General features: G+C 37.6%; 1 pseudogene; it reads right to left on the reverse strand.

Moving 5' to 3' along the window:
* Window positions 1–201: 201 nt before the first annotated feature.
* LOC102848036 lies at window positions 202–2,242 on the reverse strand (annotated as a pseudogene).
* Between the last annotated feature and the right edge of the window lie 9,589 nt (window positions 2,243–11,831).

The raw sequence follows: 11,831 nt of genomic DNA on the forward strand, positions 1-11,831 counted from the left end.
CTCTTTCACAAATAAATCTGTACAGAGTTAGGAAATGATATATACAACAGGAAATAGAGCACAGTATTAAGACCCAGGAATCAGTATAAGTGTCATGCCCAGAGTCCACCTGTTTCCATGAACACTATCATGACTGCTGAGTGTCTCACTGAAGTGGAAACTGCAGAAGCTCACGATTTGGGGATCAGGTGCAGGTTTAGCCTATGATCCAGGTCCAAAAGTCCCAGCCTTTTCTGCCATCTCCAGGGCTAACTTCAGGTTCTGGTCAAAGAACCCACAACTGATGGGCATTTGCAGGGAGTGGAACATATTCTTGAGGGCATAGTCTGAGTAAATCTCAAATTTTTCGAAGAAGGGAATGTATTCCAGCTTGCCTTGGTTCTGCCAGCACCACAAACTTGATCCCTGTCAATGTCTGAAAGCAGCGCAGTTTGAATGTGTCTGTCTCCAGCATCTCAAGGCCTGAGCTGCCCTGCTCAGCAGACATCTGGGAGCCGATGGCAAAGAGCAAGTGGAACATTGAGGCAAGCATGAGCTTCTCATTAGAGGTGAGGCGGGGTCGTCAGGATCAAATGGACACCGGGTAATTAGCAGTGTTGCCCAGGTACTCCAGCAGCTCTTTCCCGCCCGCCATGTACTTGCCATTCACGTCCATTCCATTGATGGCCACAATTGCATGTCCAAACCGGATGCCGTTGGGAGGGCCGAAGGCAACCAGCACACACTCACCATGAAGCTTCCGCAGCAGATCAAGCAGGTAACTGAATGTCTTCTCCGTCTCAGCCCGTGGTGCATAGTTGTCCAGCAGGTAGATGAAGCTACCAGCTTTGTTGACCACATACACACTAAAAATGGCCAGTGCCCAGGCCCCGCTCCAAGATTCGGAACCCCTCTTTCCCTCTTCTTTTAATGGTTCCTGGATCAATTGATATTCTTCCAAAGCATCCTTAAGTATTGCAACTTGAGGCTTGAATTTCTTCATCAGTTCCTTGAGCTTAAGATATGCTGAGTGACTTCAGCCCCTTTGATTTTCTGACTCCAGCTCGTTGCACATTTCATTATGATACTTTGTCTTCCCACTCTGCCCTTGGAAATCTTCTGTTCAGAGCCTTTATATCTTGATTTCTTTCCTCTGTTTTGACATCCACCTTGGTCTTTTCATCCTCCTATGTCTTTGTAATGAGTTTTGTATTCTTCCTGGATGATATTCTTGACATCCTCCCATAACTCATCTGGTCTTCACTCATTAGTGCTCAGGCCTCAAACCTGAAATTCAGGTTGGGATTGACTCAAGGTTATATTTTGGTTCCTGTAGATTTAATTTTTTTTTCCTTCAGTTTGAACTTGCATATGAGTAGTTGGTGGTCTGGCCTACTTTTCACAGCTGCTATTGAACTTCTCTAGTGGTTCTTTCCACACATGTAATCAATCTGATTCCTCTGAATATAATCAGATGAAATACATGTGTATAGCCTGCGTTTATATTTCTTATAAAATGTATTTGCAGTGAGTAAACCATTGATTGTACAAAATTCTATCATTCTATCTCCAGCTTCATTTCTGTTATCAAGTCCATGTTTTCCAACTACTGATACCAAGGCTGTTTCTTGGAGACAAGGATTTTGAAGCTTTGTCTGACATAACTTTGGACATGTTGCAAGGAGTGACCAGTCCTTGGAGAGGAAAATCATACTTGGGAGCCTGGAGGGACAGTGCAGGAGAGGAAAACTCTTAAGATGGATTGATTCAGTGGGGTAATGATGATAGTTAGTCACAGACAAGAAGATTGGCCCAGGATACAGCAGGGTTTAGGGTCTCTATGAGTCATAGGTGACTCGACGGCACATAACAGCATCATGAAGAAGAGTTGACCATCTACTTCTGAACTAGCAGGCCTCTGAAAACTCTATGAATAACTACTATTAATAGAGTTTATTCTCCAGTTACTAGAATTACCAGATTTAGCCTACTTAACTAACCTTTCAGTCACACTATCTCCATTCTTGCCTTTCTGGTTTTCAAAGATCAGTGCAGACTAATTTTCATAAAATCAAATTGGGATTGTATCACCACCCCATATTACCTAATTCCAAATTGACTCCAGGATTGAAATAAAGTTTCTGTAAATGAACCTCAAGCACTTTAGGATCTTGGTCCATAGGACCAATAAGTTCCTGTCAGATTCACTCCACACTCTCTGAACAGCATGATTCAGTTATACTGTGTTATCAGAATAGCCCATGCTTTGTCACAATAACCATTGCGTCCGCTACTCGCTCAGCTTAAAATACTTTCATTACTCCCTGATCTTCACATAACTAAATAGTTATTATCCTGTTGAACCTGAATTGATGTTATTTTGTGTACAAGTTCTTCTCTATTTGTCTTCTCCACACAAGGCTAAACTGGGCATCCTTCTTATGCTTCTCTTATAATACCGAACCTCTAATATGTAGCATGGCATAACTATTTATTTATTGTTCGATCTTCTTTCTAATATCCTTGAGTACAACATTTGTCTTGTCAATCATCACACCCTAGCCCCTGGCATGAAACCTGACTTGGAATCAGTGTTCAATAATAAAAAGTTTTGATGAGTTACCTTTAAAATTGATAAGCTCAGAAAAATTGCTAGCATATTTAAACAAAGCACAATATGGACCAAAACCACGGTGGAGTCAGACTGGTAGCCACCTTACAGTATTATTGATCATAATAATAATCACAGTTTTCTTGGTTTCAGCCCCAACTGTTATCTCCACAATGTTCTAATTGTGAAGTTCTGCAATTATTTCCATTTAAAAGAGGAGTAACTGAATCAAAATCATCAGACAACTCAGCCAGGAGACAAAATTGCGATTGTTGATATTGCTGGCTAATTTTGAGTTATCTCTGATTCATTGGGGCTTTATTACAACAGAATCAAACACTGTCTGGTATTTTGCCATGCTCATAATTATTGCTATGCTTATCTCATTTTTTAAATCACTGTATCAATGCATCTGATTGGGAGTTGTATTGATTATCTTCTGCTGCTATGACAGAAAGAGTGCAAGTAGATGGCTCTAACTAATAGACATTTACTCTCTTGCAGATTAGGAAGCTACAGGTCCAAATTCAGAATATCAGCTTTAAAGGAAGATTTCCTCTCTGTCTTTTCTAGAAAATGATCAGTGTTCTTTTCAGCATCTTAGCTCCATGATTTCTTGGAAATTTCTGTGTCTTGGGATCAATCTTTTCTGGATCTAGAAGACACACCACAGAATTCTAGGACCAAAAGACTCACTCTCCTCCCAGATCTTTGGTCTCAGTGGTCCTGAGGCTCCCTCTTTCTCTGCTTGTTTTTCTTCCTTTTTATCTCCTATGACAGAAAAAAAATTACAGGAAAATTGGAATAACATACAACCTCCCAGGTAAAGTGTAACTTGAGTTGTAAGAGGGCCAAATATTAATTAAAATTTCCAAGGGGCTGTGAAGTGAAAGAATGGACAAAAGAAGGAAAGATGGGAGAGAGGGGGAAATTTACTGAGAAGGAGTGCTGAAAGAATCATTTCTACTAGAATACAGCTAAACTATGTGGAATGCCCTAAGCTTATAATCCTGTATATACTGAGCATAGGATCAAGCCCAGAGTGTTAGAATAACCACATTTGAATAGAAGACCATATGTCCTTACTTCAAACTCAAAGGCTTCAAATAGTTGGAAAAAGTTATGAACATTATACCATACTCCTTACATGCACTTAACTAATCAGTAATATTTAAAAACTCAAAGCTTTAAATATTGATTACACTTCACAAAGCAATAATTCTCACTGCTGGAACAATATCCAAAATCATGATAAAAGGATAAAATACTTAAATCGTCAATGTTGTGTACTGAGTTTTTGTTTGAAATGATGTTCCTAGCATAATGAGTTTGGACTATTACATAAGGCTGCATGAGAATATGTAAATAAGGTGAGTAGACTGCTAGTGATTGGAATGACAATACCAATAAGAAGTAAACAGAGTATGCAGCCTATGACTGTCAGGGTCACAGAGATTTCTCAGGGAGGAGACAGTTGGATATTAAGACAGATTGAACGACGGAGTCCTATCCCACGGAGCCATAGTCAGAGCTGAAGTCATTGCCCAAACGTCCTGGCTGACTAAGAGGCAAAATGCTGTAACTGGCAAAACTAGGAGACTATATAGTTTTTTCCTACTCATTTTTGAGTACCTTCAAATCTGGGATGTTCTACTTCCAGTGCCATAGCTATCAATGTTCCTCTATAATTCACAGTTTTCAAAGGCCTGTTATTTCAGAAATAGATGGCCAATCCTGCTTCTTAGTCTTGGTTTGGAAGCTCCATTGAAACCTATCCACAATGGGTGACCCTGTTGGTATTTGAAATACTGGTGGCTTAGCTTCCAGCATCACGGCAACACACAACTCACTACTGTAAAGCAAACTGACAGACAAGTGCTGTACTTATAAAAAGCAAACTATAAACAAAGAAGCACATGCATACACAAACTATAAAATTAGCCGCATCATGTAGGTCACATACACACGCTTCAATACAGCACACACTTCAATATCACAAACTAACCAATAAAGTGCTGTATCTGGAAATTCTTACCACCAGTAACATAATAAACAGAATAACACAATGACAGAAACAATGGGCTTGAGCACAGCAGAGATTGTGAAGATGGCAAAGGATCAAGCAGTATTTTGTTTTCCTGTACATTAAGTTACTATGAATTAAAGCTGACTTGACAGCATCTACATAGCAAAAAAAGTGTTATATATTGTTGTTGTTGTGTACTGTGAAGTTAGAACCGACCCATAGTTGATCCTACAGTGAATTTTTAGAGGCAATGAATCCCATGGGAAGAGATTACAATTCTTTCTTGCAAGGACCAGCGATATGGATTCTAACCATATTGCTTTGAGTTAACAACACACCATTCAGCCACTAGGGTTTCCTCAGTCTATTGTAGACGATATTATAAGGAACCCTGGTGGTACAACAGTAAAAGACTCATCTACTAACCACAAAGTCATCAGTTTAAACTCATCCAGTGGTTCTACAGGAACATTTTGCTTCAATTTACCTGCTTTCATAATGAACCCAGCAAAGAAAGTCCCATGAGAGCCTTCTACTCTGTCTTATGGGGTCACTATATGTCAAAAACAAAATCAACAATGCATTAACTTTCATCAAATTTTTGAAGGAAGGAAAAAAATTGTAAATTAATGAGAAATGTGTAGCAAAGAAAAATATATTTTTTTTAAAAAGTGCTGTTCAAAATATCCATTTTTTCCCCTTCTCAAAAGAGATAGGTTTACAACAGAGATTATGAAAGTGTGTATGACTATGCAAGGTTTTTATCTGCTGTATCTAGAGTATGCTGTATGAGCTGGAGTCTACTGGATAATGCCTAGTAACAATATCCAAGTAAAGTGATTGGAAAAAATTGAGGGGTAGTCATAAATGAAGAATTAAGGAACAGAAGACAGTATGGAAAAGATAACGTAAGAAGCCAAATACACTTCGGTAGAACTAAAAGATGGTACCCAAGCACTTTCCAAATATCATTCAAGAATGTCATTGCAATACCATGTAAAATATTTTATTGTGCGTTTGTGTATACAGCTTCTAATTCGGCTAATTTTCATCTTTAAATGAGATCCTCCAAACATTGTTAAATAATTTGCTTTTGTATTTGTTTGAAATTTTGTAAAGTCTTTCTCTGATTTTTAATTTAAAATCCTTCAACCGAAGACAGCAATAATTATAGGAAAGCCACAACAATTGACGATGATTTGTTTGGAAACACATTTAGATATTGCCCATTGTTCTGGGGTAATGAGAAATGCATACAAAGCTAGATTTAACATTAGTAAGTCTTATCACACAGTCTCTCTTCACACACAGAAGATCATCTGCTGCTCTGGCTAATTTCATTTTCCAGATATCTTTCCAACAGTGTAAGATATGCAAGAAGACAGTATTTTCACTAGATTTGTGATTGTCTTCCTGGGAAGAGGTATTATCCTACAAAGTGGAACTTGAAAGGTAGTAGTTTCCACTCTAATGGTCAGAAAGATACAGTGTCTTCAAGTCTTTTAAAATTTGTTCATGTATTGGATCTGCAAACTGAGATAATACAAGTCCATTTCAGTTTGGTATTGTAGTCATCAACACATTAAGTTGTGATTACACCTCAGATATTTCTACCTCTGAATAGTTATCTACTTCTTCAGAAACTACTTTGAGGCACTTAATACTGAACACTGAATGTCATAGCCAACAAGGCACAAAAGTTCTTTTCTTCCATAAAAATCACAATTCATTTAAACTTAAGAATTATGATTGAACAGCATGAGTACATTTTTCTTAGAAATAGAGTGAATTGATAGCAACAGTCTCAGTATTACAGTTTTTCTTTACTGATATTCCTTAGTAATCATAATGGACCTCTAGTTTCAAGCATCATCTTGTAAAAAAGAGAACCAATTTTTTAGATAATACTCAATGTAATATAGACATAGACTCAATAAATACAGATTGGAAGAAAAACCTATAAATGTTAGTGTTTGTAGGTGTGATGAAACAGAATAATGTTTTTCTTAGTAGAGTCTTAAAAGCAGCTGAAATGATTCACACTGACAACTTTAGTGATTTGTCAAACTCTACAGAATGCAATTTTATTTTCACTCTACTTACATGCCAATATTGTGATAGCAAATGGTCTACATAAGAAAATGTCAGAAAGTATACAGATTATTTTTTTGCCAGATGCCATCAAGTTGAGTATGACCCACGGCCACCCTATGAGTGACAGCTCTGAACCCTGTCCTATTCTGTGCCATCCTCACAGTTTCAGACATACTTGTGCCCATTACAGCAGTCACCTGTGTTCATTCATATGACTGACCACATTTCCTTTCTTTAATTTAATTTAACTTTAAAATATATTACTTAAATGTAAGATTTACCATTATTATTGCTATTTTTCAATCTTATATGTCTATTTACATAGTGAATAATGTAATATGATAAATAATAAGATAATTATAATTTCATGGCTGAGGGTGAGGTAACTACTTCTACTTCAATCCACACGAGATTATCAGATGTATAGTCTGCATCAAAGAAATTTGTTAAACAAGACATATCTTCACTAAGACATTACAGTGTAAAGTTCCCAGAGATATGCTATAAAATAACAGAGTTGATTGTAATAAGGCCAATCTTACCTAGTAGAGTTATTTTTATTGAAAATGTCAAATGCAATGGTCAATAAATAATAATTTTTATTATAATACACGGACCAATTCAATTTTTTGTTTCATTTTATTAAGCAAGGAAACTAATTTTCCCTTCTTCTTAAAATCTATGTCATTAAATATTTTTTCTGTTATAAAATACTGTCCCCTTTTACTTGACAGTTACCAGTTAGCTAAAATGACAGATCCACTAATGGACATTTATGATTTTTCAACAAGATAATTGAAATTAGAGTTACTAGAATCATATAGGTAAACATTGTTTTTCCATAATCTGGTACTAGGTGATACTCCTACCAAAACTTTCCTCACTAAAGTGGAAAAAGTGATCTATTTCACAAAATAGCTTTAAATGTATATTTGTATGTTATTGTTATGTGCCATCACGTAGGAAATGACTCATAGTTGACCCTTCCAAAGGTTTTCAGAGGTTATAAACCACACAGGAGGAGACTGTCCATATTTCCTCAGTGGAGCAGCTAATGGATTTGAATTATTACCACTTGCCTAGAGTTGGCAGCACAGTTCCTTAGGCACAATGTCATGAGAGAGCTTCACTGTATGTACATATTGTGTGGTGGCAATGTACCACAGAGTGGGAGTCCACTCATAGCTTATCCTCCAGCGGCTGTTCATAGGCAGTAATCACATGGGAGGAGATTGCCCATCCTTCTCCTACACAGAAGCTGGTGGTATTGAACCGTGTACCTTTGGGATTACAGCACAGCTTCTTGCCACTGTACCGCCAGAGCTCCTGTATGCACAAATGTTGTTGTTGATATTATGTGCCGTCGAGTCGTTTGCGACTCATAGCGACCCTATGTACAACAGCCCTAAACCCTGCTCTATACTGTGCCAATCGCACTGCCTCTGATACACCCATCACCATTACCCCAGTTACTGAATCGATCCACCTCACAGAGGGTCTTCCCCTCCTGCACTGTCCCTCCACCCTCCCAAGCATGTTGTTCCTCTCCAAGGACCTGTCCCTCCTTGTAACATGCCCAAAGTATGTCAGACAAAGCCCCAGAATCCTTGCCTCCAAGGAGCAGCCTGGTTTAACCCTCTCCAGTATGAATCTGTTTGTTTTCTTGGCAGTCCATGGTACATTCAATACTCTTCTCCAGCACCACAGCTCAAAGGCGTCAATTCTCCTTCTATCTTCCCTAGTCATTGTCCAACTCTCTGATGCAAACAAGTGATTGCAAAGACCATGGCCTATATCAGGCATACCTTAGTCTCCAGAGAGACACCTATGCACATATACAGATATACAGATACATAATTTACTGTGTACTTATTAGATTATGAAGAAAGTAAGGTTTGCTTATTTAATATTTTATTAATAAAATTTTGTTTTAGTTTACAAGAGAGTAAGATGTATAAGATATTTTTCATGACATCAAAGTATTCTTAATCTAGTAAAAGAATAAAAGAGTTCAACAATAATAACAAAACAATCCATATTAAAAAGAACTTTTGGATGAAGCAATCAGGAAAAATATTAGGATTAAATGACAAAATAACATTCCAAAATATACAGAGGGAGGCAAAGAAAACATGGGCAAAAAAGCCAAAGAAATGAGAAAATAGAAGTGTTCATTCAGAAATATTTAAAAACATATTTGTATATTCAATATTTAATAATTTAATACTTAACTGTAGGGACCACTATGAGTGGAACCAGTAAATACAACACTTTTCCCTTACAGATAAGGAATTCAGAAATGAGAACTCAAAAGAAAGATTTGGTTACTTCCTTTATAAAGACTACGTATACAATGTTGTTGTCATTAAGTACCATTGAGTAGGGCACTTAGTAACCTTATTAGCAACCGATCTGATCCCCATCCTCCCCTGCGTCATCCTTATCAACAACAAACCTATTTGAACCTATTGCCACAGACACTGTATCACTTCCTCTCATTAAGGGGCTTTCTCTCCTTTGCTGACCCTCCACCTTTTCTAGCATGATGTCTCATTCTAAAGAATAGCCTTTCCTAAAAATATGCCCTACGCATGTGAGTCGAGGCTTCTCCATCTTTGCCTCCAAGGAGCACTCTGGCTGGACTTTCTTAAAGACATAGCTTTCTGGATTTTTGGCAATCCACCTCAGTCAGCACTCTCACTTCTCCAAAACCACAACCTAAACGCATCAAAGCACTGTCATTCTTTTTCATTTGTGCATCTCCCAGATGTACAAAAAGTGATAAGAAAGATTGTGGCCTGAGTCAGGTACACTTTCGTTTTTAAAGTGACATCATTGTTCTACAGATTTTGGGTATTCTGGTGGACCGTGGCTGTCCTAAGGCATATGGTTTAAATCTATAAGCTTCTCCACAGGAGAAAGATGGACAATAATTACATACAAAAGAGTAAGTCCATAAAGAACTTTTTTCCCATATAGATTACAGCTATGTGGTGATTCTATTCTATTCTAAAGTATCATTAGGAGTCGTAAGTAAGGAGTTGATAGCCATGGGTTGGGTTTGGCTTTGAGAAGAGTCATAGCTAGTAGCAATTCATTGAGGTAGAACATGATTTATTGATTTATGGATGCCCAGATTGTTCCAGAGGACTATGTTTTTGTTGTTGTTGTTGTTATGTGACATCGGGGCACTTGCAACTCATGGGGACCTTATGTACAATAGCTCTGAATCCTACTTTATCTTGAGCTAACCTTATTGTCTTTGACACACCCCCATTACCACAGTCACTGTCAATCCATCTCATTGTGGATTTTCCTCTCTTGTGTCGTCCCTCTAACCTCCCAAGCATGATATTCCTCTCCAAGGACTTACCTCTCTTTGCAATATGTTCAAAGTTGGTATGTGGAGTTTCAGAATCCTTGCCTTCAAGGAGCAGTCTGATTTTACCCTCTCCAGGATGAACCTGTTTGTTCTCCTAGCAGTCCACGGTATAACCAATACTCTTCTCCAGCACCACAGCTCAAAAGCATCAATCCTCCTTCTATGATCCCTAGTCACTATCCAGCTTTCTGACATAGCAAGTAATTACAAAGACCCTGGCCTAGATCAGGTGCACCTTAGTCTTCAGATTGACATCATTGCTTTTTTAGTAATCTGGAGAGGTCCCTGATAGCAGACTTTTCCAGTGCAATTTGTCTTTTGATTTCCTGGCTTCGAGTACCAAAAGTGTTGATTGTGGAGCCAAGCAAATTGAACCAGTTAACAATCTCATTCTCTTTACTGTTTTTCATGATGCTGCTAGTTGGCCCATTGGTGAAAATTTTGTTTTCTTGATGTTGAGCTTCAATCCATACTGATAGCTGCAATCCTTGATCTTCTGCAGCACATGCCTCAGGTCCTCCTCAGTTTCTGCAAGCAAGGTTGATGATAAGTCTTCCTCAATCCTGATGCCACATTCCTCCTCACAGAGCCCAGCCTCCTGGACAATCTGTTTCACATATAGATTGAAAAAGGTAAGGAGATAAAACTCATCCCTGGTGTACACTGTTAACTGATTTTTAACCATGCAGTGTTTCCTTGCTCTGTTCAGATGACTGCCTCCTGGTCCAAGTATAAGGGATAAGAATATGTCTTATGCTACAGAAAAAGTCACTCTGGAGCAACAAATATACTAAGCCGAGAGTAAAAACACATTTGAGAATACAAGTGTCTTATGTAATATTATGAACATAAACTCAGAAATAAAGAAGTCAAATTGTTTAAAATACATGCTTATCACAATATATACTTATCACAAGAGTCCACAATTAAGATTGCATAGTGGAATGTACTTGGGACAGTGGGAGGGGTGCTGGGGGATTGTGTACCAGGGAGAGAGTGTTTATTTTACTTTTCAAAGAGAGGAGCGAACTGGGGTGAGGGGGAGGGCTGGGCGGGGAGAGAAGTGCAGCAATGAATGAATGAAAATCCAAAATCTCTGTAAATGGTCATTAAAATTATAAAAAAATAATAAAAATAAAAGATATACTTAGTCAACAAGGGAGGCTAACAGATTAGAATTCAGCAGTTTGGTTGCGTGTTTTCCTCCCAGAGCTACATTTTAGAACATATGCTAACTCTTCAGGCACTTGTCTAATATAAAATCTACTTTCTTAAATTATAGCAAACATCTGGTTTAAATATTCAAAAAATCTCTTAATTATTATGGCACATCGTGAGGTCCTTTAAACCCTGCTATAAGTAGATATTCTATATCTTTGGAAGTTTGCTAAATTTGTCCCAATTTAGTTTTTTACAAAATGCTACCTCATTCTATGACAACAGACTCAAATGTTTTGAGGATGATAAGAATGATGCATGATAGGACAGAATTCATGTCTATTGTTCATGAGGTCATTATGAATTGTAGTCAACAGCACTTAACAACAATTTCCAATAACAACGTTTTATTTAAAAATGTCTGAATCAGGATAACAAAAACAATTTCCAATAACAATGTGTTATTTAAAAATGTCTGAATCAGGATAACATCTTCTTACCAAACAATGAAGCAGATACCTAATTCTCTTTATAGGTAATACAGAAATGAAAATATTAACAACAATGGCTTTAATGTTAAA

This window comes from Elephantulus edwardii, unplaced genomic scaffold (assembly GCF_000299155.1).
Source record: "Elephantulus edwardii isolate Elephantulus edwardi_28Jun2011 unplaced genomic scaffold, EleEdw1.0 scaffold00001, whole genome shotgun sequence".
Taxonomy (NCBI): domain Eukaryota; kingdom Metazoa; phylum Chordata; class Mammalia; order Macroscelidea; family Macroscelididae; genus Elephantulus; species Elephantulus edwardii.